This window comes from Rhincodon typus, chromosome 24 (genome assembly GCF_021869965.1).
Source record: "Rhincodon typus isolate 14 chromosome 24, sRhiTyp1.1, whole genome shotgun sequence".
In the NCBI taxonomy this organism is placed as follows: Eukaryota; Metazoa; Chordata; class Chondrichthyes; order Orectolobiformes; family Rhincodontidae; genus Rhincodon; species Rhincodon typus.
In genome coordinates this window covers 2794653-2815789 of record NC_063355.1, presented here as the reverse complement: position 1 = coordinate 2815789, position 21137 = coordinate 2794653, and the positions used below count along the sequence as shown (strand labels likewise).

Genomic DNA, 21137 nt, shown 5'->3' with positions numbered 1-21137 from the left:
CAAGTGAATTTCTTCAGGAACACATTTTTTTCTCTTGTCCCCACTGAAATAACTCCACAGAGGCTGGTATCCCATCACTAAGTCACCCTTTATTCACACGTGCATAGTACTTGACACTGATCCAGCTCCCTCAGAGCCCACTCTCAGAGTGAACAAGATGTCTGACACTCCTGTTTCTAGCTGTCAGCCAGGGATCCCTGATTGGACCAGATTAACAGCCCCAATCAGGGAACTCATATTCTATGAGGTCCACCTGGCTGACCTTATTACAATCAGTACATAAGAATTCTTGACATTGCAGAAGGTTAAGTAGAAAGGAAGACAAGCTCCAGTAGCCCTGTTAATAACAAATGAGATTAGGACTTTTGTGAGGAATGAGCTCGAGTCGGAAGATCAAGATTAGGGCAGCATGGTGGCTCAGTGGTTAGCACTGCTGTCTCACAGTGCCAGGAACCCCGGTCCGATTCCACCCTCAGGCGACTGTCTGTGTGGAGTTTGCACATTCTACCTGTGTCTGCGTGGGTTTCCTCCGGGTGCTCTGGTTTCCTCCCACAGTCCAAAGATATGCAGGCTAGGATGGATTGGGCCCACAAAGTTGCTTAGTGTCCAGGGATGTGCAGGCTTGGTGGATTAGCCATGGGAATTGCAGAGATAGGGTAGGGCTGTGGGTCTGCATGGGAAGCTCTTTGCAGGGTCAGTGTGGACTCGATGGGCCAAATGGACTGCTTCCACACTCTAGGGATTCTATGATCTAATCAGTTTAGGTGAGGCGATGACACGGCAATACAAAGAAGCCACTGTCAAAAGTAAAATGGCAGGCACAAGTTAACAAAAGTTTTTTTTTAGAAGTATTGACAAACACACCTATACAAAAAAAGCCATAACACTTTCTCATGTGCAGCCAATGTGTTTCTAACATATATTCATGAAGCTGGATGACCTTAAACAGTTAATAACCTTCTTACTGCATCTCAAATCATAATTCCAGATTTAAATTCAACAACTGACAGTGTTAATTACAATAGCATCCACTGAATGTTTGCAGCTTTAAACTAGAGATTCCACATTCATTTGCAAGGAATTTGTTAACTCTGATTTCATGATATCCTTGCTCCCAGATAGTTGAGTTATGTTTTCTTTTGGTGACAGGTTTAACATTGTTCTCTCCACGTTACAGTCACCTTCAGCTCCCTTCTTCATTCCCCCGTTCACTCTCGCACTTGCTGCCTCCTTTGTCTCCCATTATTTCTTTTCCCTCTCTTTGCTGCCATCTTTCTTCCCCTTTTGGTAGCCTCCTTTTCCCTTCCCCCACATAGCTTCTCCCTTCGCCTTGCAGCCCTCTTCCTCCTCCCCACAACTGCCTCTTTTCATTTGCAGTTTCCTTCTCCCTTCCCAGCCTCTCGTAACCTCCTCCTCCTTTTTATCCCCCCACTAATAGCCCATTTTTCTTCACCTCCACCCCTCACAACTGGACCAGCCAATAGGAATCCGGTATCCAGGCCCAGCTGCAGCCAGATAATTTCCCAGAAATCCAAGCTGCTCCACCAATCTTTGAAAATCTCCACCAAAGACGTCTGAGTGAAAAAAAAATTAAAACATTGTCCCCTAGCTCACAACTGACTCACAAGAGGAAATATCGTCTCCATTCTTATGTTGTCGAGACCATTCAGGATCTATAGACTTCAATTAGGTCACACCCCCACCCCACACGCCACACTCTTCTAAACTCTTCTCATAAGACAACCAGATATCAATTGAGTAAAATCTCCTCTGAACTACCTCCAATGCATTTTCATCCTTCCTCAGTAAAGAGACCAAAATTGCAGTGTTCAACATAGGGTTCTCACCAATTCCCTACATAACGGAAGCCTAACACTCTTATTTTTATGTTCAGTTCCTCTTCTTGTAAAAGATAGCATCCATTCGCCTTCTCGATTATGTGCTAAGGTTTTGTGATTCATGCCCCAGAACACACACATCCCTCTGCACACAGTCCATTTAACTAAGACTCTGTTTTTTCAGTTTTCTTGCTGAAGCAAACAATTTCACATTTTCCCACAATATACGTCATCTGTTAGATTTTTGGCCACTCATAAAGTCTATCGTCATACCGCACGGAAACAGACCCTTCAGTCCAACCAGTCCATGCTCTCAACCATAATCCCAAACCAAACTAGTCCCACCTGCCTGCTCCTGGCCCATACCCCTCCAAATCTTTCCTATTCATGTACTTATTTAAATGTATTTTAAATGTTGCAATTGTAATCACATCCACCACTTCCTCAGGAAGTTCATTTCACAAGCGAACCTCCTCACTTAACCTTTCTGTAGCCACCTGCAACCTCCTGTCTTCACACCATGCTTTCCTACCTATCTCAATGTCATCTATGAATTTATCGACCATGCGTTCATTCTTTTCCTCTAAATCATTGATGTAAATTATAAAATATCAAACCCCCAGCACAGATGCCTGCTTATCACTCAGCTGCCAGATCATATTCATTTATTTTGGTATTCCCCGTAGATACATTTATTTTGTTATGAATGCTACACACAGTCTGAAGCAGTTTAGTTTTATCATCTTATCTTGGTAACATCTAGTCTTTATTGCCAGTCTATTCCTTGGATTTTCCTCTCTGACCCTTCCTGCCATTCTCTAACCCTTAATTTCCATATTACTATTTTCCTCTCTCACCTTGTCCTTACCCTTTGATACATTTGATCCCAGGACCCCACTATTTAATTTAAAACCCTCTCTACTTCCCGAGTTATGTAGTTTGCAAGCTCACCCATCCCATCATAGTTCAGTTGTTGACATTCCCAACAGTACAGCCCCCATTTTTCCCTGTATTAGTGCCAATGCCCCACAAACCAGAACCCACTTCTCTCACGGTATTCTTTGAACCACACGTTCATTTCTCTAGTTTCATACACCCTCTTCAATTTGTAAGCAGCTCAGATAATAATCCAGACATTATAATCTTTGAGCTTTTACTTTTCAATTTAGCATCTAGTCCCTTCTACTCAGTACAGAAACTCTTTCCTATTTTTATCTATGGCTCAGAATGACTGGATCCTCCCCCAGCCATAAAGTCTCCTCTTCAGCACTGAACAAATGCGGAGTTGTGAATGCAGCCCAGTCCATCACAAAAGCTAGCTTTCCTTCCACTGACTCCATCTACACTTTGTGCTGCCTCGGGAACGCAACCAACATCATCAAAGATCCCTCCCCACTCCAGTTATTCTCTCTTCCACCCTGGCAGGAGATACAAAAGTTTGAAAATACATACCAATTGATTCAAGAACAGCTTCTTCCTGCTGCTGTTATCTGACTTCTCAATGGACCTCTTCTATATTAGAATTGATCTCTCTCTGCACCTTCTCTGTAGCTGTAACATTATATTCTGCATTCTGTTTGAGTATCTTGATGTACTTATGTAAGATATGATTTGGTAGCAAAACAATATTTTTCACTGTATCTTGGTACATGTGACAATAATAAGTCAAATCAAATCAAATCAAAGACGGGGAAGGCAGCGCAGCCATCCGGACTTTTGCTAAGTGCTGCAGAGAATGGAATCAATCCCTTTCATTAGAATAACCCTAACCAGTACCAGTAGATTGCTATAATATTTTTTTTTTCTGAACAAGGGTCCAGACTCAAAACAAGCTTTCCTGCTCCTCTGATGCTGCTTGGCCTGCTGTGTTCATCCAGCTCTACACCTTGTTATCTCAGATTCTCCAGCATCTGCAGTTCCTACTATCTCCCGATAGATTGCTAGTTGTTCCCCCTATTGGAATAGTTTCCTGCCCTGGTCAATTAGCTCATCTGCTCTGAATTCCCTGCTGTCATCCAAACAAACTGAAAGAACTGCAAACTTCTGGGACAACTGCAGTGGCTAACAACCTTGCCATCCTACTCTCTGCCTTACCAGCCTCACTCCCAACCTTGACTATTAACCAAATCAGAACCCCTTTCTGAAGTGGGGCCTGTAGGAGCATGAATCCAGGTGACTCTCCCCCTCCTGATATGTGGCAGTGTCTGTGGTTCAGCCTCCAGCTTATACACTCTGAGAAGCTGCTGGCACTTCAAGCATTTACTGCAGAAGTATTTGTCCTGGATCACAATACCATCCAGGTGCTCCCATACACTGCAGCTTTGCCACATCACCCATACTGCCATCCTTAGCTACTTTTAATTGTTGAATGATATTATTACTTACGAAAGTAGCTTTCTATATATTTATGGTTCTTGCAAAGATTTGCAAAGCTCGGGTTGTGGATAAGGTTGTTGACTTGCTCGCCGAGCTGTCTGGTTATTGTACAGATGTATCGTCACCATGCTAGGTAACATCATCAGTGTGGCCTCCGATGAAGCGATATTGTTCTACTGCATTTGAAATTTACACGATCCAGTCTGTTAAATTGGGTTGTGTCATTTCTGGTTCTGTTCTGCATGGATTTGTAAATGGGGTCTGACAGCACATGTTTGGTGATTGCATTACAGGTTGAAAACCAGGCCTCTAGGAATTCCCATGCGTGTCTGTGGTTGGCTTGAAAGTTTGTCGTGTCGTTTTGCTGTTAGCTAGTGTTCATGTATCCTGATGGCTAGTTTCTTTCTAGTCTGGCTGATGGATGTTTGTTGCAATCATTGCAAGGTATTTTGTAAACTGCATTGGTCCTGCATGTCATGGGTACGGGGTTAATGGTCCTTGTGAATGTTTGTCACAGTGTGGCTGTGAGTTTGTATGCTACCATGATTCCTAGTGATCATAGGAGTCTTGTTGTCAGTTCTGATATGTGATATGATATGATACATATCACTGACAACAAGACTCCTATGATCACTAGGAATCATGGTAACATACAAACTCACAGCCACACTGTGACAAACATTCACAAGGACCATTAACCCCGTACACATGACAAGCAGGACCAATGCAGTTTACAAAATACCTTCCAATGACTGTAATGAAAACGTGGAATTAGACCCCATATACAAACCCATGCAGATCAAAACCGGAAATAACACTACTCACTGTAACGGACCAGACAGTATAAATTCCAAGCTGAGTAGAACAACATCGCTTCATCAGAGGCCTCACTGATTATGTTACCTAACATGGTGACAAAATGTCTGTACGATAACCAGCCAGCTCGGCGAGCAAGCCAACAACCTCAGCCTTCTACACATTTCATTAGTTTTACTAACAATTTATATACTATGTTAAAGTTTAAGAATACTTTGACCACTTAACAGCCTTATCAACCAGCTAGCTCCTTTTTCTTTATTCGAGTAAGAACCAATTCCAATTTCTTCAGGGTCTTCTGCTCTTCTCTAAGCCAAAAAATTTACGTTAAGAAGTTCTATTTGAATTCTGTAATGCAGATTCAATCCACAATGATCTCCAGTAATGATAGGGGAAGTGAGTAAGCCTCTCTTTCATAAGGTACATATAGCAGAATGTTATACAGGTGTGAATAACACGGACTATGGTGGAATATGTGGCAGAAGTGGACAACAAGTGCAGTGAGTCCAATCTTGACACTGGGAGCAGCTCATTCCATCCTTTCTGCTTTTACCAGGAGCATGGCGAGATTCCCACTTGGCAACAGCATGTTGCCAATTGATGGTCACTATTCATTGTTAAATGCCTTGTCAATGGCCTTCCTACCTGTGATTAATAACCAGACTCCCATCTGAACAAACTCATCAAACACAATTGGGAACAGGGAAATGGCAGATAATTTAAACCAATATTTTGCTCCAGTCATCAGACATCCCAAAGATTTCAGTAAGGTGCTACTGGGAGGAAAGGTCCTCTAACACTCTGTAGCCTGAGAGACAAAGGATTTGATAAACTAATGGGACTAAAGGCACACAAGTCACCAGGACCTTGTGACCTGCATCCGAGAAAGTGACTGTAGAGAGAGTGAGGTAGTAGTCACAGTATTCCAGAACTCACTGGATTCTTGGATGGTTCTAACAGCTTGGAAACTGCTAATACAATGCTGCTGTTCAAGAAGGGTGGGAGGCAGAAAGCAGGAAACTATAGGCCGGTTAGCATAATGTCTATTTGTTGGAAAAATGTTAGTCTGTAGTAAGGAAGAAAGAATAGGACTTTTACAAAAACAAAATGCAATCAGAGTCAAGGCCATAAGACCATGAGACCATAAGATATAGGAGCAGAATTGGGCCATTCAGCGAATGGAGACTGCACCATCATTTGATCATGGCTGATATGTTTCTCAACACAATTCTCCTGCCGTCTCCCCATAACCCTTGTTTCCTTCACCAATCAAGAACAGAAATAATCAAACTGGAGAAGGTTCAGAAGAGATTTACCAGGATGTTGCCAGGTATGGAAAGTTTGAGTTATAAGGAAAGGCCGGATAGGCTGGGACTTTTTTCACCGGAGCGTAGGAGGGTGAGGGGTGCCCCGATAGAAGTTTTTAAAATAATAAGAGATTTGATAGAGTTGATGGTAATTGTCTTTTCCCTAAGATGGGGAATTTCAAGAGAAGGGCATACATTTTTAAGGTGAGAGGAGAGAGATATAAAAGAGACATAGGCAATTTGTTTACACAGAGGATGGTCTGCGAGTGGAATGAACTTCCTGAGAAAGTGGTGGATGTGGGTACAATTGCAATGTTTAAAAGGTATTTGGATGGATATATGAATAGGAAAAGTCTGGGCCAGGGGCAGTTTAGTTTGGGATTATATTCAGCATGGACTGGTTGGACTAAAAGGTCTGTTTCCGTGCTGTATGACTCCATGACTCAGATAAGGAAACCAGAATGGCACACAATATTCCGGTGGTGATTTCACCAAGGTCCTGTATAATAGCAGCAAGACCTTTCGGTGCCTGACAGTGAATATTTGCTTATCTGCAACTGGAGTCTATTTATTTTTAGGAAGTAATATTTCCTGTGAAAAACAGAAAGGCTGATGAAAAACAGAGTATGTTAAAAAGTTGGGTAATTCAAGGAATTTTGCGTAGCTCTAGAAAATCTTTCACTTTTGTGATAACACTGGGAACAGTGAGGCTTGATTTCCAGTGTGCTACTGCAATAAGATGTTACAAAGTTTGGGGGCCTCATCCGAGATCGATTTTGGACTTTTGGCAAAGATCTGTAGCTCGGGTTGTGGGTGAGGTTGTTGACATGCTCGCCGAGGTGACGAAACGTCTGAACGAGAATAAGCCAGCTCGGCGAGCAAGTCAACAACCTCATCCACAACCCAAGCTACAGATCTTTGCCAAAACTTTAAACACCTACAGGCATAACACGCTAAAAATTGCCCGCCCATGGGAAACCTTCACTGATGATGTTACCTAGCATGGTGACGAAACGTCTGAATGAGAATAAGTCAGCTTGGTGAGCAGGTCAACAACCTCATCAATTTTGGGAATGGAGGTGATGAAAATTTTGGCGTGCTATTAGGAGATAACACAAGTGAAGGAAAATATCAGATTCTGTACTACATTTAAGATACGACACTGGAAATGGCAAATGATCTTTTGCACAGTTGTCCTTCAGGGAATTTTCAAATTCCATGTTGATTGATTTGATGGGTAAACTGGAGATAGCATTGCCTGACAGTGTCAAAAAGGCAAATAAAATTAAGGCACTAGCATAGCACTTGGGTTTAGAGGAAATTTGAGAGAGACTATGTCCTCCAGGTAGTGACACATTGGAATCAGGTGATATTCAGTTACAGTTAAAGCGGGTTTAAGGAGAAAATTAAGAAACAAGAGATGGCACAAAAAGATAAGGAAAGAGAGATCATAGAATCCCTACAGGTGTGGAAGCAAGCATTCAGCCCATCGAGTCCACACTAACTTTCTAAACAGCGTCCCACCCAGATTCACCCCACTATCCCATCCCAGCATTTCCTATAGCCAACTCAACTAACCTGCACATCTTTGGACTGTGGGAGGAAACCGGAGCACCCGGAGGAAACCCATGCAGACACGGGAAGAATGTGCAAGCTCCACACAGACAGTCATCCAAGACCGAAATCAAACCAGAATCCCTGGCACTGTGAGGCAGCAGTGCTAACCACTGACCTACAGTGCTACCCAGGGAGAAAACTAGAATTCGAATTACAAAGGGAAAGAGAAGGAAGACGAGAGAGAGAGAGAGACAAAAGGAAAAAGACAACATGAATATCAGCATAAAAGAAGATGACAGATGCTAATGAAAGTCCCAACCGGGGGGAACAGAGCCTTAACTAGAAGTTTAATATAAAAATGTTTCAGTTTGCACAGTTCCTACTCAAATGTGAGTAATAGGATGTGGACACATTCATTTGAAAAGATGGCTAGACAAATAAATTGAGCAAAAAAAGACACTGCTCTTGCAGAGTATGTTGGCAGGTAAAGCACAGGAAATTTACACTTCACTGTCAGGGTTTTCTCAAGATTATGTTAACAGAAATAAAACTACATTGAGTGCAGATGAGTTAGTGCCTGAGGCAAAGGTTTCTGAATTTAATATTGGGACCGGTTCTGGGGGAGGTGGGACTATTACAAATTGGACAGTCTACACCTGGGCAGGACTGGAACCAATGTCCTGGGGGGTGTTTTTGCTAATACTGTTGGGGAGGGTTTAAACCAATGTGGCAGGGGGATGGGAACCAAATGAGGAGGCTAGTGAACAGTAAGGAGGTAGTAACTAAAGCGTAAGGGCGTGGAATGCCCTGCCTGCAAAAATAGTAGACTCGCCCACTTTAAGGGCATTTAAATGGTCATTGGATAAACATATGGATGATAATGGAATAGTTTAGGTTAGGTGGGCTTCAAATTGGTTTCACAGGTTGGCGCAACATCGAGGGCCGAAGGGCCTGTACTGCGCTGTAATGTTCTATGTTCTATGTTCTAAAGCCTGTAAGGAACTAGATAATGAAGTCAGTGTGACGAAGGGGGAAGAGTAGGCAAAAAGCAGATGATGAACGCAAAGGGACAGATGGTCTGAGGCGCATTTGTTTTAATGCGAGAAGTGTAGTAAGTAAGGCAGATGAACTTAGGGCTTGGATTAGTACCTGGGAATATGATGTTATTGCTATTACTGAGAATTGATTGAGGGAAGGGCAAGATTGGCAAATCTATATCCCAGGATATAGATGCTTCAGGTGGGATAGAGAGTAAGGTAAAAGGGGTGGAGGAGTTGCATTACTGGTCAAAGAGGATATCACAGCTGTGCTGAAGGAGGGCACTATGGAGGACTTGAGCAGTGAGGCAATATGGGCAGAGCTCAGTAATAGGAAGGGTGCGGTAACAATGTTGGGGCTGTCCTACAGGTCTCTCAACAGCGAGCGTGAGATAGAGGCACAAATATGTAGACAGATTATGGAAAGATGTAAGAGCAACAGGGTGGTGGTGATGGGAGATTTTAATTTTCCCAACATTGACTGGTATTCACTTAGTGTTAGGGGTTTAGATGGAGCAGAATTTGTAAGAAGCATCCAGGAGAGTTTTCTAGAGCAGCATGTAAATAGTCCAGCTCTGGAAGGGGCTATACTGGACCTGGAGTTGGGGAATGAGCCTGGCCAGGTGGTTGAAGTTTCAGTAGGGGATTACTTTGGGAATAGTGATCACAATTCCGTAAGTTTTAGAATACGAATGGACAAAGATGAGAGTGGTCCTAAAGGAAGAATGGTGAATTGGGGGAAGGCCAACTATAGCAAAATTCGGCAGGAGCTGGGGAACGTGGATTGGGAGCAGCTGTTTGAGGGTAAATCCACATTTGATATGTGGGAGGCTTTTAAAGAGAGGTTGATTAGAGTGCAGGACAGACATGTCCCTGTGAAAATGAGGGATAGAAAGGGCAAGATTAGGGAACCATGGATGACAGGTGAAATTGTGAGACTAGCAAAGAGGAAAAAGGAAGCATACATAAGGTCTAGGTGACCGAAAACAGACAAAACTTTGGAAGAATATCGGGAATGTAGGACCAATCTGAAACAAGGAATTAAGAGGGCTAAAAGGGGTCATGAAGTATCTTTAGCAAACAGGGTTAAAGAAAATCCCAAAGCATTTTATTCATACATAAGGAGCAAGAGGGTAACTAGAGAAAGGGTTGGCCCACTCAAGGACAAAGGAGGGAAGTTATGCGAGGAGTCAGAGAAAATGAGTGAGATTCTTAATGAGTACTTTGCGTCGGTATTCACTGAGGAGAGGGACATGACGGATGTTGAGGTTAGGGATAGATGTTTGATTACTCCAGGTCAAGTCAGCATAAGGAGGGGGGATGTGTTGGGTATTCTAAAAGGCATTAGGGTGGACAAGTCCCCAGGTCCGGATGGGATCTATCCCAGGTTACTGAGGGACGCGAGACAGGAAATAGCTGGGGCCTTTACAGATATCTTTGCAGCATCATTGAGCACGGGTGAGGTCCCGGAAGACTGGAGAATTGCTAATGTTGTCCCTTTGTCTAAGAAGGGTAGCAAGGATAATCCAGGAAATTATAGACCGGTGAGCCTGACGTCAGTGGTGGGGAAGCTGCTGGAGAAGATACTGAGGGATAGGATCTATTTACATTTGGAAGAAAATGGGCTTATTAGTGATAGGCAGCATGGTTTTGTGCAGGGAAGGTCATATCTTACCAACTTGATAGAATTTTTTGAGGAAGTGACAAAGTTGATAGATGAGGGAAGGGCTGTAGGTGTCATATACATGGACTTCAGTAAGGCGTTTGATAAGGTTCCCCATGGTAGGCTGATGGAGAAAGTGAAGTTGCATGGGCTCTAGGGTGTACGAGCTAGATGGATAGAGAACTGGCTGGGCAACAGGAGACAGAGTTGTAGTGGAAGGGAGTTTCTCAAAATGGAGAACTGTGACCAGTGGTGTTCCACAGGGATCTGTGTTGGGACCACTGTTGTTTGTGATATACATAAATGATCTGGAGGAAGGCATAGATGGTCTGATTAGCAAGTTTGCAGATGACACTAAGATTGGTGGAGTAGCAGATAGTGAAGGGGACTGTCAGAGAATGCAGCAGAATATAGATAGATTGGAGAGTTGGGCGGAGAAATGGCAGATGGAGTTCAATCCAGGCAAATGCGAGGTGATGCATTTTGGAAGATCCAGTTCAAGAGCGAACAATACGGTAAATGGAAAAGCCCTGGGGAAAATTGACGCACAGAGAGATCTGGGTGTTCAGGTCCATTGTACCCTGAAGGTGGCAACGCAGGTTGATAGAGTGGTCAAGAAGGCATACGGCATGCTTTCATTCATCGGACAGGGTATTGAGTACAAGAGTTGGCAGGTCATGTTACAGTTGTATAGGACTTTGGTTCGACCACATTTGGAATACTGCGTACAGTTCTGATCGCCACATTACCAAAAGGATGTGGATGCTTTGGAGAGGGTGCAGAGGAGGTTCACCAGGATGTTGCCTGGTTTGGAGGGCGCTAGCTATGAAGAGAGGTTGAGTAGATTAGGATTATTTACATTAGAAAGACGGAGGTTGAGGGGGGACCTGATTGCGGTCGACAAATCATGAGAGGTATAGACAGGGTGGATAGCAAGAAGCTTTTTCCCAGAGTGGGGGACTCAATTACTAGGGCTCACGATTTCAAGGTGAGAGGGGAAAAGTTTAAGGGAGATATGCGTGGAAAGTTCTTTACGCAGAGTGTGGTGGGTGCCTGGAACACGTTGCCAGCGGAGGTGGTAGAGGCGGGCACGATAGCATCATTTAAGATGTATCTAGACAGATACATGAATGGGCAGGGAGCAGAGGGATACAGATCCTTGGAAAATAGGCGACAGATTTAGATAGAGGATCTGGATCGGCGCAGGTTTGGAGGGCCAAAGGGCCTGTTCCTGTGCTGTAATTTTCTTTGTTCTTTGAAAGAGTTGGGGCAAACTAATTTTGAACTTGAAAGGATTGAGCAGTGTAATTTTGACAGGTGCATATGAGTATTAGAAGCTGAAATGTGAAGCCCTTTGAGAGTATTCTCTAAGAGGAATTTAATAACTCACTATATTCTGTAATAAGAATTTAATAAGAACTGATGTTAAGAACCCTAGGGTTGCAACTGCTAGACAGGCAGCAATAATGGCTGAGGATTCTGAATTAATCTGTAAACTAAATCTTTTCTCTGTCACCCTCATAACTTTGAAAGGATAGAAAATGGGAGAGTGAAAAGAAGACAAATAACCAAGGTAAGAAATATTAAACTGGGGATTCCCCACCGTTTCCTCAGATGAGACAGATCAGTGCTGAGGGCGGAGGTGAAAATCGATAGCTGGGGTGTTCCATTGTGACAAGATGTTCAAAATGCTGGAATTTGAGAGGGAAACCCACAGGATGTATCGGAGTTTGTAAGAATGGGGCCAAAAAGGAAATGCAGAAGGCAAAAAAATGCAAAAGAAACTTTAATTACAACCAAGAGACCAGAGGTACACACTGGTGCGATTGTAGAAGAAAGACATGGGTTAGATGAGAGATATGAAGGATTTTTATTGAAAGCAGCGATGACCTCTTTTTCTTCAAAGGAGCATCCAAAGCCCATAACTATGCCCAGAGAAACAGGGGCTGTTCAAACTCTGTTAGTGGGGTGGAGCATGTAAGGGTAAAGAGGGGTGGGAGGATCATGTGTTGGCATGAGCTGGAACTAACCTGGTTTAAGGGCTATAAGAGGCCATGGGGTGTTGGCAGGTGGCATAGGTTAGCACCAAGTTGGCCTTGGGGCTATAAAAGGCCATTGGGAGTGGGTAGTTGGGGGGGGGGGGGGGTGCATGGATTGTCTTGTCTAGCCACATCTGGGCACAGGCATAGGGAGTGTTTGGATCATGAAGGTAAGGACTTGGGGGGGTGGGGTAGGCACCAGGACTAATGTTTAATAGTGCCGCTGGAACAATGTCCCAGAGAACTGCAGGAGGATTTGAAACAGCAACCACCCCTCTACAGCCCTCAGTACCTGGTAGCCCCTATGGCTGCTCCTGACCTGCTCACAGGGGTGGTAGAGACAACAAGGTGCAAAGCTGGATGAACACAGCAGGCCAAGCAGCATCATAGGAGCAGAAAGGCTGACGTTTCGGCCTAGACCCTTCATCAGAAATCAGGGGTGGTAGCCCTGTCTGCATCCCATCTTGTAATGAAGTTTCTGTCATTTGGGACATTATTTATGGAGGCATGAGCAGAGAGCTGGGAGATTTCACAGCTCTCTACACCTTTCCCTGGGAATGAAACTCAAAGTTAGGGTCACAAACAGGTGGGGGTGATATTCTATAAACAGCACCATTAGTCTAAAGGTCACATTAGATTATTTTTTGTTAATTTCCAAGCCTATTTATTTAAAAGTCACACAGACCTATCATCTAATTTTAAATTCATTCAATTTTCTTAAACACAATTCCTCATTTTTGTTTCATTATCCATTTGAAATCATCAACATGCATCAAGAAATCCGAGAAAGCTTTCCTTTATGATATGTTAATGGATCATTGTGAGATCAGCTTTTACTTCCACCCAGCCTGCTTTCGGCAAAACAGAGCTCAGTAAAAAAAATCACACCCTCCACATATCATGCAGACCACAGATGGATTTGTTCAGTTTACAGAGGGTTCCTTCTGAATCGTCTTTCTGAAATAGCCTTTTTTATTCATTGATCTTTATTCCCATTAATATATGGGTAAAAGAGTCAGGAAGGGTTTTAAGATTACTTCTCTAATAATGGCACAGTCCAGGCCCATATCTACATCTACCGTTTGGCCACAAAACACAAGCAACAATTAAGGCTAAGCGATTGGAATCATCATAGAATCCCTTCAGCCCAAAGTGACCCTCAGAGCATCCCACCCAGACCCATCTCCCTATAACCCACCTAATCGACACATCCCTGAACACTGCAGATAATTTAGCATGGCCAGTCCACCTAGCCTGCACATCTTTTGACTCTAGGAGGAAACCCACGCAGACACTGGGAGAACGTGCAAACTCCACACAGACAGTCACCCGAGGCTGGAATTGAACCCGGGCCCCCTGGTGCTGTGAGGCAGAAGTGCTAACCACTGAGCCATGACATTAGCTTGCTTTTGGCCAACAGTCTCAATGGGCCAAAGGGCTGTAGATCTCTCTGACTCTATGAATCTAACCTCACTTCAGCCTTTCAAGTTCCAACTTCAAGGACAAAGCTGGTTGGTCTGAGTTCAGGGCTTTAGAATCAACTCCAAACTCTCTCCAAATGTATTCAGCTGTCTTTCTTTTATCCTTTTAATCATTTATCCTTAAACACTGTGGAAGCTTTCAAACCATCACAATCATGTGGACTTCTGCTTCTGGTTCAGAGACAATTGTGTGGTCACTTCCTCATTATTTAATCTGTAGATGCTCTGGCCTGTACTTCCACTTTTATATGTCTATATCAAGTTGGCTGTGGTGTGATCTCCCTCTTGCACAATGCAGTTCACGATGCTTGTCTCTCCTGGTTCTCACTATCACCACTGTGCCTTCTCAGTCTCTGACCTTTCACCTCTCAGGCCACAGACCTCACCAGCATCCTGAACATACAGCTCAAAATGTAAACTTGCCAGGAGCTTTCCCTGCATGGTCACTGATGTTTCTCTATCACTGCATCTCTCCCTGCACGAGACCCCTTTGTCACGTCATTTGAGGACCCAATCTGGGTATGTGACGGCTGTGTCGGGAGCACCCCACCTCGGTTCCTGCCTGGGGTGTGCCGATTCAGGAGGTAGACCAACCTCTGGCACGAAGCATGGCCTTCCCTTGGGATAATCCCCTTTCGTAGCCATCCGGCTGCAGGGTCGTGTGGCCGGAAGTTTCCAGCTGCTCAAATCCCCTTTGATGCTAAAATCCCACTCTCACTCTCCCATCACGCAAAAGACTGCAACTCTCAGGGTAAAATTTGACCTAATTGTAACATGTCCTGGGGAGGGAGGATGAGCCAGTGAGCACCTCCCAAATCCACAACCACTTCCATCTAGAAGGACAAGGACAGCAGATACATGGGAACACCATCCCCTGAAAGTTCCCCTCCGAGCCACTCACCATCCTGACTTGGAAATATATCGCCGTTGCTTCAGTGTCACTGGGTGAAAATCCTGAAAATCCCTCCCTAAGGGCATTGTGGGTCCACTACAGCACATGGACTGAGCAGTTTGAAAAGGCAGCTCACCACCACCTCCTTAGGGGCAACTAGGGACGGGCAATAAAGGCTGGGCCCAGCCAGTGACACCCACATTCCGTGAGTAAATTAAAAAACCCCACAAAGAATAGAAGTTAATCTGGGATTGTAGCTTTGAACTAATTTGTAAGAACTATCTATATAATAGAACACTTTGTCTAAAATTCTTTTTATAAACTGTCCCATACTGGAAGCGCTGTTCATAATAGAGTCCCACTCTCAAACTACTTCATCGTGTTTGATTTGATTTGATTTTTTTATTGTCATGTGTACTCAAGTGCAAAACGAGTACAGTGAAAAGTATCTAATGTTTGTATGTGAGTGTGTGTGTGTCTGTCTGTATGAGAGTGTGTCTAGGTGTGAGTCTGTGTATGTGTCTGTATGTGAGTGTGTATGTAAATATGTATGTGAGTGTGAGTGTGCATGTGTGTGTGTATATGTATGAGTGTGTGTATGTGACTGTGTGTGAGTGTGTTTGAGAGTGGGTATGTGTGTGTGTGTGTGTGTGTATGTGAGTGGGTGTTTGTCTGTGTAAGTGTGTTTGTGTGATTGTGCATGTGTATGTATGTATATGTGTGTTTGTGTGTGTGTGTGTGTGTGTGGGTGTTTGAGAGTGTACGTGTGTGTGTGAGACTGTGAGAGTGTGTCTCTCTGTGTGTATGTGAGTGTGTCTGTGTGTGTGAGTGCATGTGTATGTAAATGTGTGAATGCGTGTGTCAGTGTGAGTGTGTCTAGGTGTGAGTCTGTGTATGTGTGTGTGTGTAGGTGTCTGTATGTGAGTGTGTATGTAAATATGTATGTGTGAGTGTGTGTGTAAGTGAGTGTGTGTGTGTATATGTATGAGTGTGTCTCTCTCAGTGTGTGTATGTGACTTTGTGTGTGTTTGAGTGTGTTTGAGAGTGGGTATGTGAGTGGGTGTTTGTCTGTGTAAGTGTGTGTGTGTATGTATGTATATGTGTGTTTGGGTGTGGGTGTTTGAGTGTACGTGAATATGTGTGCGTGAGTGCGTCTCTCTGTGTGTGCGTGAGTGCGTGTGAGTGCATCTCTGTGTGTGTGTGTGTGTGTGCGTGAGTGCGTGTGTGTGCGCGCGAGTGCGTCTCTCTGTGTGCGCGCGCGAGTGCACGTGTGTGTGAATGTGTGACTGTGTGAGTGTGTGAATGTGTGTGTGCACGTGTGTGACTGTGTGAGAGTGTGTGTGTGTGTGTGTGTGTGTGTGTGTGTGAGTATTTCAGGACATGCCTGTTCAACAAGGGAAATAGCCTCAGCAGCTCATGTGGTGCCACCTCTTGGAAGTCAGCAGTTTCTTGATCCTGGATGTTGCTGGCAGCAGCATCATGCGATAGGCCTGTGTGATGCCCCTACTTCGGCAGGTTGTGGTACGGGGATGGTAGTGGTTAGGGGAGGCGAGCCCTCTTTCCCATGGCCTTAGATGCTAACACCTACTGTCACCAAATAACAGTGAGTCCAGAGGGCCCCAGAGCAGCAGCTCCCTGGGACAGGATTTCCTGTTCCTGTTTCTCAGGCTGGCGTTCCTCTCTCTAGCCCATGGATGGAGGAGGGTGAACGTGCCACAGTAGCCCATTAGGTCTACCATATGATGTTTCAGGGTACATTGTTTCATAGAATTAACTCAACATAGAAGGGGGTTATTCAAATCCATTGTGTCTGTAACATCTCTTTAAGTGAGTTATTTAATTATTCACACTCCCCTGCTTTTACCTCGTTGTGCAGCAATTGGTCACGTTTATGTCCAGTTCCATTTTCACAGCTTATTATCTGAGTTTCCAGAGTTGGAGAGCAGTCTCTGTGCGGGCCAAGCAATTGTAAAACCTTTGCAGAAGATCACACTCAGGAGGAGTCCTGCAAGCAGAATAAGGAACTCTATAGCGTGTTTGTTGACCTGAACAAGGTTTTTGACACTAAACCGGAAGCCTCTGTGGAAGACTCTGAACAGTATGTCTGCCCTGAAAAGTGTTCACTTGTTTCATGATGGCCAGTGTGTTGCAAAGTGAGAGGTCACCAGCTGATTTTCCAGTCGGCAGGCAAGGCTGTGCACTCCAGCGCTGTTTGCTGTATACATCTTGGCCGTGTACCAGGGTATACTTAATGATTTTGTCACAAGGGCACACATTCAATTCAGGACCAATGCATCTTGGTCACAAGTCGCTGCACTCTGATTGCACAGTCTCCAGGGGACATGTAGTTGCTTGTTTATCACTTTGCTCTTGCCATGACCCTCATGATTTTATAAACTTCTATAAGGTCACCCCCTCAGCCTCCGACGCACCAAGGAAAATAGACCCAGCCTATTCAGCCTCTCCCTATAGCTCAAACCCTCCATCCTCAGCAAAATCCTTGTAAATCTTTGAGTTGGCAGAAATTTGAGGGGAAAGGGTATTGGAGTATTGGGGAACATCATGGGGAACAATGTCAGGAGGCTGTTTTGAATAGGGAGCTGGTCATAGCTTGGAGGCATTTTCAGGCCTACAGCATGTTATCTCAACTCAGGAATGTGAGTGATATTAAGTTTAGTGTGAACATGGCCTTCTGTGTGAGCTCTGAATCTGGGAGTGGGAATGCTGTATGTTTAACTTTCAACTCCAGGAAATCAATACTGAGTGTTATTCATTGACAGAACCTGACAATGCAAATGCTGTGCATGATCTGAGCCTGAGACAGTGAACCATGTCAATTCACTGAAACTAGTTGTGTTTACCTTGGAAGCTCTGCAGCTTCCCTGTGGCAGTCATATTATTCAACTACACAATGCAGGAATCAATGAACTGCTTTATAGCAACTGGATCCAATTACTCTTTCCAGACAAACTGTTGATCCTTGATGTTTTACTATTCTCGGGAAGCATCATTTCGATGAGATGCTGAATTAAGGTCCCATCTACTTGTTCAAGTGACGCAAATTATCTCATGGTACAACTTCAGGGAGGAGCTGGGGAAACTGTCCTGGCGTCCTGGCTATCCCTCAGTCTACATCACAAAAGCAGATATCTGGTCAATATCACATTGCTAACTACACTTGTATAAATGTTAGTAGAATACAGATGTTAGGCTGTGATGCTAATGGAATATTATGACCCCAAGCCTCTCCTCGTTCTGAGACACTATGGGTTTTACTCAGCAATTTGAGAACCATGGGAATCCATATCAGGATTCTTGACTAGATTAAAGCAATGGGCAGAGGCATGTGACTTTAACAAGATGCTGTAGAAGCCATTTGGTATTGTGGAGTTAATGATGTAACCATGCAAAAGTGAACTGGAAATCCAACTGGACTTCAAACAACATAACTGAAGCAGAAGGAGAGGATTATTTTTGAATATTCTACAATGAAGACAGATATTAAATACTCCTTCCAAATCTCTGTCAGTTCCTTCTTTCCCATTATTAATTCCCCAGTCTCATTTTCTAAGGGACTAACATTTACTTTAGTTACTCTCTTCCTTTTCCAGAAGCCCTTCTTTGATTAGTGGCTTGTGATTTTTTTTTTTCCACTTGCCTGAGAAAGCAGACAAAGCCCTGTGTTAACATTTCATTGGAAAAGTAGCACTTTCAATAGTGCAGACTTTCTAGCAGTGCACTGAGGTATCAATCTTGTTCAAATGCTCAAGTTTCTGGAGTTGGCTCAAACCCATAACCTCTGGGAACAGTGGAAAGATAAATAACATTCAGCTGAAATTTATTCAGTGCTCCAATTGTTGCAACTCCAAGTTTTCCACATAAATGATATCATTAATGTTACATTCTTCTTCCATGTAACATAGGAATCAAACACGAGTTGGTATTTTTCATTTGAAGATAAGACTAAATATTTGTCATGCTCATTAAGAGGCTAAGTATAATACATCTAACCTCCACCCTGCTGCTATTAACTAACAAACCATGGGACAAAAATAATTACATCCTGCTGAGGTATTGATTGATAGCAGTTTTTGGATATGTTGCTTTGAAGGTATATGCATATAATATCACAATCATTACAAGATATATTTTGGGTTTCATCTCCAGGCAGATCATCTGGCTTGGCTGGTTACAATGAAGCCCACACAGTGAAAATCTGGCTGCTTCTTTGAAACGCGTGTGACACATCCAGTAAATTTCAGTGAGGGTAAAAATCTCTGTCTCTCTGTCTGCCATTTGGTTACTGTCAAACAGAATTAAGCAATTCCTCATGGTTCGGGTTTGAATTGTGGTCTGAATCAACACTTATGCAGGAATGAGACTGAGTCGGGGGCAGAGGGTGGTGGATGACTGGAGGGAAAACCCCAGTACCATGGTAGCTGAAGCTATTCTGGGAAAAGAGAGAGAGGCTGGTAGGCAGATTAGAAAGGTAATAGTTGTGGGTGACTCAATAGCTTGAGTCTAGTTTGCAGCCGACATTGTGAATCCTTGAGATCTGTTACCTTCCAAGTATAAGGGTTCAGGACATAATGGAACAGCTCGACTAATTTCTGGAAGAAGAGACTGTACAACCAGCGGGGGTCATTGTTCATGTGGGAACCAATGACATAGGGATGGATAGCTTGGAGATCTTGCAGAATCAGTTTCAGGAGTTAGGGAGTAGGTTGAAGGGCAGGACCTCAAGGGTAATAATCTCAGAAATATCGCTGTGCCACAAATGTCGCCATTTAGGTAAAAGCAGATCGCAGAGGTAAATGTGTGACGTGAGGTGTGGTGTAGAAGGGAGGGGTTTAGGTTTTTAGCACATTGAGATCACTTTTGGGAAATGAGAAAGCTATTCAGAAGAGATGGGCTTCACCTGAGCAGAAGATGAACTACTTTCCTGGCTGAGAGAATAAATAGTGTAATGGGGGGTGGATTTAAACTTGTAAGGCATGGGGTTGGGTTGATTATGAGCCTACTTTTGGAAGTACCAGAAAGGGCAAAGGAGAGAAGATGGGGACCAGGGTAAAGGAATTGAGAGAAGACTCAATTGAGAGAAGAGCTGACAGTGACCAAATAAATTATCGTCTTCTAATAGACAAGAAAGAGATAAGGACTGGATACTTAACATCCTGGGTTATAAGACTTGTTGTAGAAACAGGATGTGTAAAAGGGAGGGAGGTGTAACAGTCTTGGTTAAAGAGAGTATCATAGCCCTTGAATGAGATCTGATTCTTGAATAAAATCTATACGGTTGGAGGTGAGAAACAGGAGGGGAGCTATAACTTTGGGTATTTATTTTGGACCTTTGAATAGTGGAGAGCAAGTAGAAGAGAGCATTTGTCAGCAGATTATGGAGATCTGCAGGACATGTAGGGTTGTGATAGTTGGTGATTCCAATTACCCTTTGGACAAACTGGGAAAAAGGTCGAGTGTGGGACATGGAAGGGGACAAATTCCTGCAATGCGTGCAGTAGAACTTTCTGGAATAATACATTCCCAGTCCTACAAGGGAAGGAAATGTGCTGGATCTGGTCTTAGGAAATGAGGCAGGCCAAGTGGAGAATGTCAGAGTCAGGGAGCATTTGAGAAATAGCGATCATAACACAATAAGGTTCAATATTAAGTTGGAAAAGGATAAAAAAAAGTCAAGGAATGAGACCCCAAATTGGAAAAGGGCAAATTTTAGGGGTCTAAAAGTTGAACTGGAGCTCGTTGATTGAAAACAGATTTTGTTGGATAAAACAATGGATAAAAAAAGAGAGAGTTTGAAAAAAACGAGATAAATAGGGTACCAGCTAGGTACATACCCATTGGAAATAACGATGAGGTATCTAAAACTCAAGTAACCTGAACAATAAGGATATTTATGAGAAAATAAGGAAGAAAAGGAAGGCATATGATGCATACTAGAATAATAATAGCAACAGAAATCAGGAAGAGTATCTCAAATGTAGGAGAGACGCTAAGGCGGGCATAAGGAAGGGTAAATAGAAGCATTAGGAAAGGATGGCAGACTGCACTAAAACAAATATTCTTCAAACATATTAATAGTAAAAGATTAGTGAAGGATAGAGTGGGGTCCATAA

At 43.5% G+C, this 21137-nt stretch overlaps 1 long non-coding RNA gene across 1 annotated transcript in view; it reads right to left on the bottom strand.

Annotated features, from left to right (window-relative positions):
* Positions 1-686: 686 nt before the first annotated feature.
* Positions 687-21137, bottom strand: part of LOC125485942 — a 35028-nt gene continuing 14577 nt past the window's right edge. The window contains exons 2-3 of the long non-coding RNA XR_007264651.1: positions 16871-17011; positions 687-797 (exon numbers count right to left, since the gene is read on the bottom strand). This is a non-coding gene — a long non-coding RNA (uncharacterized LOC125485942). The remainder of the gene's footprint in view (positions 798-16870; positions 17012-21137) is intronic.